This window comes from Argopecten irradians, unplaced genomic scaffold (assembly GCF_041381155.1).
Source record: "Argopecten irradians isolate NY unplaced genomic scaffold, Ai_NY scaffold_0186, whole genome shotgun sequence".
NCBI lineage: Eukaryota > Metazoa > Mollusca > Bivalvia > Pectinida > Pectinidae > Argopecten > Argopecten irradians.
The window spans coordinates 1-12,983 of record NW_027187653.1 but is presented as its reverse complement, the minus strand read 5'-3'; the positions used below and the strand labels follow the sequence as shown (position 1 = coordinate 12,983).

Genomic DNA, 12,983 nt, shown 5'->3' with positions numbered 1-12,983 from the left:
GTACATAAAAACAATTTTCCAATATACCTGACATTATTTTGCCATAAATAAATTGACCAAATTCCATTTTATGAATCATTTGATCTTATGATCAACATAGTAATTAATTGGCAAAATGTCATTTAAATTTTTACATTTTAAAATTTGAAGGTTAAATGATTATTCACTTTCCCAGACATACAATTCCATTTTGAAATTTATTATTTATCTATATGCGCTATCAATTATTATATTTTTAATAACTGTGTTAATAAGTCTTGTTATTCCTAAACATATTTAACTTATTTTACATGTGTGATATGATTTCAAACTGCTTATGAAATTTTTAATGTACATTTGTTAAAACTTTAAAAAATAACAACCTAAAATGTATCAAAAACAATTATTTTAATTATTTAATAGGAAGAATTTTAAAAAAGATTTTAAAAATTTTTTTGAAAATTTTCCCTTTTTTTTTTTTTTTCAGTTTAAGACCTAAATATAAAAAATGTTGTCAGGGATACTATAACTTGTTTGAATTCGAACCTGAATTACGGTCTTCTGATGCATATAGTCAAAACGCGTTTGTCCATTGCGCCACAAGCCCCATTTCCATTGGTTTGAAACAGGGCTTATAAAATTGAGGCTTGTTCAAAAGTTTTCTTAAATTTTGCCAAAAATCATTTCATTTTTTTCAATTTTTTTACTATTTATATCAAAATGTTTATATTTACACTACACTTAGACCTAACACGTATTTAAGTTTCTTCTGTGTGGTGTTTTTTATGTGTATTATGATTCGTGTCTCGTCTATAATGTTGAATTTTAGTTAGCTCGCTATGAAAAAAACATAACATCATTAATCATTTATTAAAATCATGCTGCTATCGGAGACGATCATTACATTTACAATAATTAAGTTCACTGGTAATGGAACTAACTGTAAATAGTCTACTATGATATTAGTCTAAAATGATAACCCAGGTAAAATAAACGAGCTTGCCAGGATTCGAACCTGGAATCTTCTGATCCGTAGTCAGACGCGTTATCCATTGCGCCACAAGCCCTATTACCAAAGCAATTAAACAGCATTTTTATAACATGAGATTGTTTAAATGTTTTACTGACACTATAATGTCCAATTGTCCTTGTTTACTCTTTTATATATACACGATTTTGATATCTCAATAAATATTTAGACCTCAAACGTATTCAAGTTCTGTCTGATTTTTAAGTGTATTACGAATCGTATGTCGTCGATACTTTACCTCCCTGAAATATTTTTGTGATATCTCTTATATGTATTTTTTACACAAACTATATGAATAATGATTATAATAAGTTTGCCGGTATCGGTGGAAATTACAGGGATTGGTAGTAGTAATCATAGGTAAGGGATTAAAAGGCCAAATTTCAATGATATATATACATAGTTTGTAGGTAAAGTATAACAAGATACCTGGATTTTACAAAGATTTAAATAAAAATAAAAAACAAAAAAAAACAAAAACAATCAATCATTTTGTAAGCAACTAATGCATCTAAATTAATTGATGAATGTTCTAAATTTAATACTTAATAATATATTTTCTGTTAAATTAGTTTAAACATAAGTTTTGATAATAATGCTAAGATATTATTAAAAAATATGAATATTTAGAAAGATCGATTTCTGTGTTGATATAATATATGAAGAAAAACATTCTGGTGGCATGTGTATTTGTTTACCTTTTCAAACACAGGTGCAAATTACCAATGTAATAATTAAAGAAAGCTCCCCTAAACCCCTATTGGCCTTCTCCTAGTTTTACCTGACACAAATGGAGATTGTACAGTGTGTTACTAATACTACACATACATCATACGTTTGTTTCCTTGAAACTCCTGGATTAGGGGTTTTTTACTATATAACCATTGGTGTATATTAAATGATCTCACACATGACAAATGGTTTTTTTCACTGATCTAAAACAGGATCAGAGACGATTTTAGGTATTCTCATTGATATAATCTTAATTATTTAAAAGTACTTACTTAGTATTTACTTAAGCATTTTGAAAAGTGTTGAGCTTCTAATTTTACTTTCAAAAAATATGAAAAAAATTAATTGTATTTTGATTTATTCGGTGCACTATATTTTATATGGAATGAATGATTGATTTGCACATGCACCAAAGGCAAAATAAATTTTTATATTATTTTTTTGTTTTTTAAATGAACATATATATATAAATGATTAAAAAAAAAATTTTGAAAATGATGAATATCATTTATGCTCTGCAATATCATATTTTAATTTGCAAATGCGTTTTTTTCATCGTTTCATCTCATTTATCTTTTATAATTTTTTTTCAGATTGGGGCGATTAAATTTTTCAATGTACTTTTTAAAAAATGACGGGGGGATAAAAAAAGTACAGCTTGCCAGGATTCAACTTCTGAATCTTCTGATCCGTAGTCAACACTTTTTATCCATTCGCCACAAGCCCCATTACAATTATTACACGGGCTTTATATTATGACTTTTCAAAAGTTTTAAATATTTGTTCAAGCAAAGATGTCTTGAAAATGATTTTTTTTAATTATCAAAAGTCATGTAAATTTAGTATTTTTCTTTATAATGAAGATACTTACTTTACACCATTATTACAATGTTAATTATTGTTATCAAACCTTTATGTACATAAACGCATACTAGTACATAATTTTTTTTTATCGGTTTTTAAAGAACTTTACCATTGGACATATTTTTAATTGTACCCTAGTACATTTACGTTTTAATTTTCCTTTCTTTAAAATGGAAAACATGGGTTATTTTAAATACAATCATTCATTAATCGTGTAAAATGAAAACATTCTACACATCAGTCATTAGTAAAACCCCAGTGTCATTAGGGTGGTTTTCGATTGATTCTACTTATATTTTTAGGTTATGAAGGTTATCTCTAATAAGATTTTGATGTGTGTATTCCTTTTGTCGTGGATAACACGTGAGCTTGAAATGGATGGTAATGGAAAAGGTTATAAATTGAGATTTAAAATCATATAGTGAGAAATAAAAACAAAGACTAAATTTTAAATGTATTAAAATGTATTTTCAATTTAATTTAATACATAAAATATCAAATTCTTATTTTCAACATCTCTTTCTTAAATTAAGAATAATTTAGATCATTGAATTGATATACATAGTTTTAACATGCCTATGTACTTTCCTTATTATTTTACTGTCGAATAATATATCATCAATATTATTTTATTTTTATCATTTAATGTACTTGTTGTAAAAGATTTTCAAAAATATTTAGTTTTAAAATACTGAACGTCAAATAATTTAACTGTTCACATAGTTACCAGTGTTTTTTGAATAGGTTTCTGTAAATAAAGTTGTCACAAAACTAAAAGTTTTAAAAATTTTTTAATTGTTTACGATGAAAGCTAATATACTTTTTATTAAAATGATAATACAGGTAAAAAATTACGAGCTTGCCAGGATTCGAACCTGGAATCTTCTGATCCGTAGTCAGACGCGTTATCCATTGCGCCACAAGCCCTATTACAACGACATCCCAGAGGGGCATAAATGAGATTTGTTTTTAAATTTACTGACACTATACTAATGTCAAAATTGTCCTTGTTTACACCCATTAATATTATATTTTTTATATCCCAATCAAATTTTAAAAATTTACACCTCAATCGTATTTTTTTTTCACTGATTTTTAATGTGTGTGTTATGAATCGTATGTCGTCGATACTTTATAAAACCCCTCAATTTGTTAAACTTTTGTTGATAAAATATAAACGTAAAACAAACATAAAAATATATATGTTAAGTCCAGTTGCCGCTATGGTGGTGGTAAAATTTATACAGGGATTGATAGTAGTAATAAATCAAGGATAATTAAGGAAATTTAAAATTTTATATGTTGATTATATTTGAGCAAATTCGTACGTAAATAAGATTACCGTTGGATTGTCTTTATTGAGAAAAATGAAAAAAAAACAAATTAAAACATTTTTAAACAATCCATTTTGTAAGCAATACATTTAATTAATTGATGTCTAAATTTAATTTGATCATTTTTGTAAAAAATTAAACATATTATTTTAAAAGTAATTATTAAATATATTTTATTTGTTGAATTCGATAGAATCTTTGATCCGATTTATTGAGACGTATTATCCATTGCGAATTGCGGCACAATTCACATTAATCATTGGTAAAAATTAATTAAAAATTTGAATGTTTAAATTTTACTGAATTTATTCTAATTTTTTTACTTTACATGTTTTATTTGATATCATAAATTTTTTTACACTACATTTAGACCTAAATACGTATTTAAGTTTCTTCTGTGTGGTGTTTTATGTGTATTATGATTTCATGTTCGATTACATTTAAAATATTTTTTGAGTGGTCTCAAATTTTTTTGTAAAGAAAATATAAATATTTAATTGAAACAATACATAAAATGGTAACGATACAATTACAGAGACTAATTGTGATCATTAATGAAACTATAACTGTTTAATATGTATGTGTATACAACATATGATTAGTTAAATGAGGAAATAAAAATAATTTGCCAGGATTAACCTGGAATTTTGATCCGTTTCGTAGTCAGACGCGTTATCCATTGCAGTACAAAGCCCTATTTAATTTAATTAATAAAGGGTCAGCTTAAAACAATATGAATGTTGATTTAAATTTTTAATTTAATAATTTCAATATAAAGTTTGATTTTTTATATGACAATTTTTTAAAATTTATATTGACTTAAAAAATCAATAAATTTCAAAACTTATAATGTTTTGATATATAAATTTTTGGTTTCAAAAGTTTTAATATGGCCATTTTTTTTGGTCCAATATAGTTATCCCTATGGTCGTATAATGTTATTTTAAAAAAAAAATTTTAAATTAAAATAAATTAAAATGACATATGAAAATAAAAATTAATTTTTTAAAAATTAAAATTATATTAAATTATTAACATGTGTTCAAAAGATTACTTAAATATTTTAATTTCCAAAAACATAAATTTTTTATCACCTTTCATATTAAAATTACAATGTACATTAAATTCAATGCAAAACATTTACAATTAAAATAATGAAATTGCATTTTAGGTTTTGATTTATTTTTAATTTATTGATGCGTTTGGTAAAAAAATATATGTTTAGTTTTAATTAACGCGATTATTTTGACCGAATTTTCAATAATTACCAGTTTGAATTTGATATTTTCATTTTAAATGAATTATTTGTCATTTTTTAAATAAACAAAAATTATTTTTGAACTCGTTTTAAGTTTTTACTGAATGTAAAATACATTTAAAAACAATTAGTTTTAAAATAAAAGCTTTTCCAGGATTCGAAAAATCTTCTGATCCGTAGTCAACGCGTTATCCATTGCGCCAATTTCCTATATAGTGAAACTAATGTACATCTCAAACTTTTATTTTCGGATAATCGTTCATCAAATGATATCATCAAGATAATTATCAATTTGATAATTTGGTTTTATATAGTTTAAGCCAAATAAGTTGTATTTAAAAAAAAATCGATTTACTTTATTAAAAAAATACAAAATTTTTTTTAGGTATTAATTTTTTACTTTATGAATTTGCTCAATTTAACGGAAAAGCTGAAAACTCAAAAACCCATTGGCCTTCACCAAAGTTTTTTTTTAATGTCTTTAATTAATATACATTGCTTTTTTATATGTAATAATAAATAACAATATTATTTGAACATTATTTAAACAATGTTTCAATAAGTTTACAAAGTTCCTTTTACCATATTAAATTTTGTGATATAATATAATTATTTCATTGAAACTTAATCCAAATGTTTGGTTACTTTTAGATTTAATTTAATAGTATTTTCATTTAACATTTAGAACAATTATTCTCTTATTTAAACATCATAAAACATTTAATGATTATGATGATAACAAGTATTCCAAAATTTATAAATTAAAACGTAATTTCAACCTTTCATATCGTAAGTTATAATACATTGGTGTATACAAATAAAAAACCGACCTTTATACCTGATATTTCAATGTTTCAAAGTATCGTATAATGAAAAACTGTCATTAATATTATTTTGAATTTTTATTTTAAGATCGTTTTTAATTACCATTTCAACAAATTGAATTTTTTTATAAGCTGACAAAATTGTATAATGCATATTGAAAACATATTTAAAATCAAATTTTGTTAGCTACAATTTTATAAATTATCATTTGTATTTTAAAAATTTTTTTTGGAAAATATTTGTCAAGTTTTTTTTATATAATAAAAATTAAAATTAAAAAAATAACATTGTCAAATTTTTTTATTAAATTAAAATGTTTAAAATCATAAATAACAATAAAAATTTTCAAAATAAACCCTTTTTTGAAATCACTTATTTTTAATTGTTGCATAAAAAGTAATCTAACTTTAACTTTAATTTTAAATATAAGCCAGGAAAATTACGAGCTTGTCAGATTCGAACCTGGAATCTTCTGATCCGTAGTCAAACGTATTATCCATTGAATCACAATGCCCCATTACCAATGGGCAACACGGGCTTATAAAAATGAGGCTTGTTTCAAAGTTTTCTTAAATTGGTCAAATTCATCTTTTTCCAAGTTGTCTTTTTTTCATTATGATATCAGTAATGTTTATTTTACACTACACTTAGACCTCACACGTATTTAAGTTTTTCTGTGTATGGTGTTTTATGTGTATTATGATTTGTGATCTTCGTCAATATATTTTGTGAGTTAGGTCTCTATGTAGCAAGAAAAATATAATGAAATCATTTAAATCAAGACATACATGCTGCTATCGGAGACGTATTCATTACAGAGACTAAGTAGTGATCACTGGTAATGGAACTAACTGTAAATAGTCTACTATGATAGTAGTCTAAAATGATAACCCAGGTAAAATAAACGAGCTTGCCAGGGATTCGAACCTGGAATCTTCTGATCCGTTAGTCAGGTCGCATTTACTCCATTGCGCCAACAAGCCCTATTCCAACGTAATTGAAGAGGGCTTGCGAACATGAGATTGTTTAAATGTTTACTTACTATAATGTCAAATTGTCCTTGTTTACTCAGTTGTATACCGATTTTTGATATCTCAATAAATTTAAACCTCAAACGTTTTCAAGTTCACAAGAAAAACAAGTGTATTATGAATCGTAATGTCACGATATTTTACCTTTCAAACTTTTAAATCTCTTTATGTATAAAAAAACGTATGACATAATGACTGATAGTAAGAATTGCCGGTATCTGTGGTAATAATTACAGGGATTGGTAGTAGTAATCAGATTTGATTAATAAGGGTTTACCAAATTTCCAATCCAAATTATATACATAGTTATTTGTAGGTATAGTATGGAAGATTACCTGGATTGTATTGAAAATGAAAAAAAAAAAAGATTTAAAACAAAAACAAGTTCCATTTTGTAAGCAACTATATGCATCTAATTAATTGATTAATGTTCTAAATTTACTTAATATATATTTTCTGTTAAAAAAATTAAACATAAGCCTTTTTTGTAATACTAAGATATATATTAAAAAATATGAATGATTTAGAAAGATCGATTTCTGTTGATATATATAATATGAAGCAAGCAAATTCAGTGGCGTGTATTTGTTTACTTTTCAAACACAGGTGACAATGTACCAACGTGTAATCAAAGCTCCCCTAAACCCCTATTGGCCTTCCCTAGTTTTACCTGACACAAATGGAGATTGTACAGTGTACTAATACTACACTTACATCTTACATCATTGTTTCCCTTAAACTTCCTGGATTAGGGGTTACTTATATACCATTGGTGTATATAACAATTAAATGTCATTTGAAAATGGTATTTTTCACTATTAAAACAGTAAACAGACGATTTGGTATTTTTTTCGTTAAAAAGTTTTCTGTTTTTAGTTTTTTTCATTACACATTTATTTACAGCATCTTACTTTGTTCTAATTTTTACTTAAGTTTCTAAGGTGAAATTAAAAAATTTTGAATGTTCCTTAAAAAACCGTGGCAAATATCTTAAATGAAGATGGTTTCAGATGATCTAAGCAATGCAAATCAAAATGTTGCAAAAAATGAAAAAAAAATGACTATCCATTTTATTATTAACGTATATTGTTTATTAAAATTATAATATATACACGATTAAAAAACAAATATGTTTAAATGTTGATATGATAAATTTATGCTTCATCTGCCCGTATATTGCATCTTAAATTTTTAATTGTTAATTGATATATTAGCGTGATTCAATCGTTTTTTCATTTATCGGGTTTTCATGTAAAATATTATAATGTCTGATTAAAACACACCTTTACCTTTCTTTGAAAAAAATAATGACAATAAAAACATAAAACCCTGCTTATAGGATTCGAACCTGGAATTTTTGATTATCCGTAGTCAGATTGTTATCCATTGCGAACAAGCCCTGTTATGTTTTATATTTACACATATTATTATATGAGGCTTACCATGTTTCAAACAAACATTGTAAATGCAAAAAAATTACTTAACACTGAAATTCAAAATGATTTTTTTTTTATTCAAAAACAGGAGCAAATAAACCAAAACATTTAAAATGTTTACATTTTCATTGTCAAGTTACATAGCTTTACCATATTCACATTGAAAACATTTTGAGCTAGTTATTGAAATATTTACTATTGAAAGATTTAGAAAATTTGTTACACTTCCAATATGATAGTTTTAAATTTGATCAAAACGTTTTAAAATGACCTTTTTCACAATTGCGTTTTGTCAACCATTTTTACAATCACATAGAAATCAATTAATATACCATATGATGATTACAGTGATTATGTTAAATGTATAGTAACCCCTGATTGTCGAGGGTGGTTTTCGACTTGATAACTCTTACGTTTATATGGTGTAATTTAAGGTTCTCTTTCTAAGATTTTGATGTGTGATTCCTATTTTCGGGAGAGGTAACACTGTGTTTGAGGGAAGGATGGTTGATGAGGAGAAAGGTTTGAGTTGTAAAACATGCATGAAACTGATGTTTAAAAAAAAATGACTTCTATAGACCAAATAATTTAAGTAATGACAATTATCTAAAATTTAGGAATTGCACATGTTATATTGTCTGTACTATTTTTTTTCTTATTTTCAAATTCTTTCTTTAAAATCATCAAATTATGGTCGTGATATACATTAAAATCAATGTACTTTCTTACAATTTACAGCAAGATAATAAATAATTTCAAAATTTAATTTTATTTATTTATGGCAATGTATTGTTTCAATAGTTTCAAAATATGTTTAGTTTTAAAATATGAAAATGATTTCAAAATTGACTTATTTGTCCCACATAGTTTACCAGTGTTGGAATAATAGTGTCTATAAAAGTTGTCACAAAACAAACTTTTTGAACTATTTTTAATTTTTTTACTAAAGCTAATATAAACTTTATTGATAAAATGAATAATCTCAAAATTTTGACGAGCTTGCCAGGATTCGAACCTGGAATCTTCTGATCCGTAGTCAGACGCGTTATCCATTGCGCCACAAGCCCTATTATCAACATGATGACATTAGAGGGTATATAATGAGATTGTTTAAAAGTTTTGAACACTATATAATTCATAATTGTCCTTGTTTACCCATTAATATCACCAATTTGCATATCTCAATAAAATAACACCTCACACCATTTATATTCTTCTATGTGATTTTTTAGTGTATTTATGAATCGTATGTCGTCGATACTTTTTACCTTGAAAACTTTTTTGATATCTATTTATTTATAAGAAAACGTATGACATACTGATAGTAAGTCCAGTTGCCGCTATCGGTGGTAATAATTACAGGGATTGGTAGTAGTAATCATAGGTAAGGGGATTTAACTTTTATTTATCCAAATGAAAATATATATAATATAGTGATGTAGGTATAATGGGAGTTACCGGGATTGTCTTTATTGAGAATGATTCCTTGAATAAACAAAAAAAAAAACAATTTTTGTAACAATCAATTTTCAATTAATTGTATAAAAATTTTCCTAATTAACTGATGAAAAATCTAATTTATTTAATAACTATTAATATTTTATTTAAAATATTTAAAAATAAAAAATGAAAAAATAATAATTAAATAATATTTAGCTTATGCCAGAATTCGAACCTAGAATCTTCTGATCCGTAGTCAGACGTATTATCCATTGCGCTGCGCCACAAGCCCATTAACCATTGGGCAACACGGGTTATAAAATGAGGCTTGTTTCAAAGTTTACTTAAATTTCATGATCATCTTTTTCAAACTTCATTCATCATTTTTTTTATTTGAATATCAAATTTTATTTTACATACATTTAGACCTCACACGTATTTAAGTTTCTTCTGTGTGGTGTTTTATGTGTATTATGATTCTATGTTTCGTCAATATATTTTGTGTGAGTTAGGTCTCTTTTACAAGAAAAATAATGAAATCATTTAAACAAGACATACTGACTGCTATCGGAGACGATCATTACAGAGACTAAGTAGTGATCACTTGTAATGGAACTAACTGTAAATAGTCTACTATTAGCTAGTCTAAAATGATAACCCAAAAATAAAAATAAACGAGCTTTGCCAGGATTCGAACCTGGAATCTTCTGATCCGTAGTCAATCTTTGCGTTATTACATGGCGCCACAAGCCCCATGTAAATGCTACTAATTACTGACATAATACCCAGGAAATAGTAAACATTTTTGATTAAAGTTTACATAGTTCACTCAAATAAGCATAATTTCCTTTTTTTTAAAGCTGACAATTCAAGTTAAAATTATTCGTATTGAGACAAAAAAAAAAAAATTTCAAATGACTTGTAAATGCCCTTGTATATAGATTATCGTTTCCAATACAGATTTTTAGAAGTTTATGGCCATTTTTGTTATAGGCCAAATTAGTTTTACCAGTTAGTCGGAATATGTTATTATAAAGTTGGACAAAATATGAGTATTCAAAATGACAGTCGTATAGACATACATTTTTTTAAAATAGCTAAAGATGTCATTATATATAATATTAACGAGACATTTTGTCTTTTTTCAACATCGTTTTTTTTTTAATCGATGATATTGTCATGAGTTATACATTAAAATCAATGCCTTTCTTACGATTTTACACAGTAATATAATAAATAAAATTAGCACTATGTATAATTTTTTAATACATCGCTTTAATGCGTTTGGTAAATGTTTGTAATATATGTTTAATTATTTAAAAAACATAAAATGATATATTTGATATATTTGACCACATAGCTACAAGTGTTTGAATTTTGGTGAAATATAAAAATTTGTTACAAAATAGAATTCTGACCATTTTAAAATATCGTTACAAAACATAATTTTTGAACTCGTTTTAATTGTTTACGATGAATGCTTGAACATTTAGTAAATAAGATGCAAACAAAAGCTTGCCAGGATTCGAACCTGTCTTTCTGATTTAAAGACGCGTTATTACATTGCAACACTTTTATTTAAAATATTTGCATATATTACAATCAAACACTTTTCGGATAATGATATCAAGAATTTAACTATAACATCGTATTTTGTAAATTATTTAATGTAATAAAATTCGTATAGTTAAAAAACTAAGTTTTAAAATTCATTTGAATTTAATAAATCTAATTAGAAATATATAAAAAATAAATTAAAAGTATGAATTTTTATGAGACTGGAATTTAATTTGGTTTTAATGTAAAATAAAAAACTGTTTTGATTAAAGATAAAAAATAACCATGCAATCTAAAATTATTGAATTACTTTGTCTTGTTCGAAAACCTGAAAATCAATATTGAATCCGTAGTCAGATTTTACCATTGCGCCACAAAAGCCCCATTACCATTGAAACACTGACTTACTTATAAAATGAGGCTTGTTTCATTAAATTTGTATCTTAAATTGAAATTCAATTTTTTTTTTACAATTATCATTTTTTTACTTTTAATATCAAATATTTATATAACTTACTTTGACCTAAAACGTAATTTATGATTTCTTCTGATGGTTTTTAAGTGTATTTGATGATTCGTATGTCGTTCAGCATTAAAATTTTTTGTTTTCAGTTGAGCAACTCTACAATTACAAAAAATCATAAAAAATCATATTTTGATAAACCAGTCATATGCTGCTAAAATCCTTATATGATCATTAAACAAGTAATTAATGTGATATCATAGTAATGAAAAAAAATGTAAATATTGTACTATGAGCACAAATTAAAAAAATTGAATTAAAGTTTTAAAATTTTTGAGCTTGCCAGGAAATTCGAACCTGTCAATCTTCTGATCCAAGTCAATCAACGCGTAATCCATTGCCGCCACAAGCCCCATACCATTGGGCAACACGGGCTTATAAAATGATTTGTTCAATTTTTCTTAAATTTTTCAAAAATTTTTTTTAATTATTTTTTTACTATTTAATATCAAATTTTTATAATTAATCACTAATTTAGAACTATTTAAATAAGTTTCTTCTTTTTGGTGTTTTATTTTATGATTATTATGATTCGTTTCTCGTCAATTAATTTTGATGTTAGTCTATTATGAATTCAAGAAAACATAATGAAATCATTTTTAAAAAGTTAATAAGCTGAACTGCTATCGGACACGATATTACTAGACTAATAGTGATCACTGGTAATGAAACTAACTAATAAAATACTATACTATGAGCTAGTCTAAAAATGATAACCCAGGTAAAATAAACGAGCTTGCCAGGATTCGAACCTGGAATCTTCTGATCCGTAGTCAGACGCGTTATCCATTGCGCCACAAGCCCTATTACAACGTGACATGAGAGGGGCTTATAACATGATTGTTTTTAAATGTTTACTGACACTATAATGTCACAATTGTCCTTGTTTACTCTTTTATATTACCGATTTTGATATCTCAATAAATTTAGACCTCATACGTATTCAGAGTTATTATTTTTAGTGTATTACGAAT

The 12,983-nt window shown here is 25.5% G+C and overlaps 4 non-coding genes across 4 annotated transcripts; all 4 read right to left on the bottom strand.

The window, feature by feature from the left end:
• Positions 1-973: 973 nt before the first annotated feature.
• Trnar-acg (transfer RNA arginine (anticodon ACG)) lies at positions 974-1,046 on the bottom strand. Its single transcript has one exon. It is a non-coding gene; the product is annotated as a tRNA-Arg (tRNA).
• A 2,413-nt stretch (positions 1,047-3,459) lies between these two features.
• Positions 3,460-3,532, bottom strand: Trnar-acg (transfer RNA arginine (anticodon ACG)). The gene has a single exon. It is a non-coding gene; the product is annotated as a tRNA-Arg (tRNA).
• Positions 3,533-9,483: 5,951 nt separating this feature from the next.
• Positions 9,484-9,556, bottom strand: Trnar-acg (transfer RNA arginine (anticodon ACG)). Its single transcript has one exon. It is a non-coding gene; the product is annotated as a tRNA-Arg (tRNA).
• Positions 9,557-12,740: 3,184 nt separating this feature from the next.
• Trnar-acg (transfer RNA arginine (anticodon ACG)) lies at positions 12,741-12,813 on the bottom strand. The gene has a single exon. It is a non-coding gene; the product is annotated as a tRNA-Arg (tRNA).
• Between the last annotated feature and the right edge of the window lie 170 nt (positions 12,814-12,983).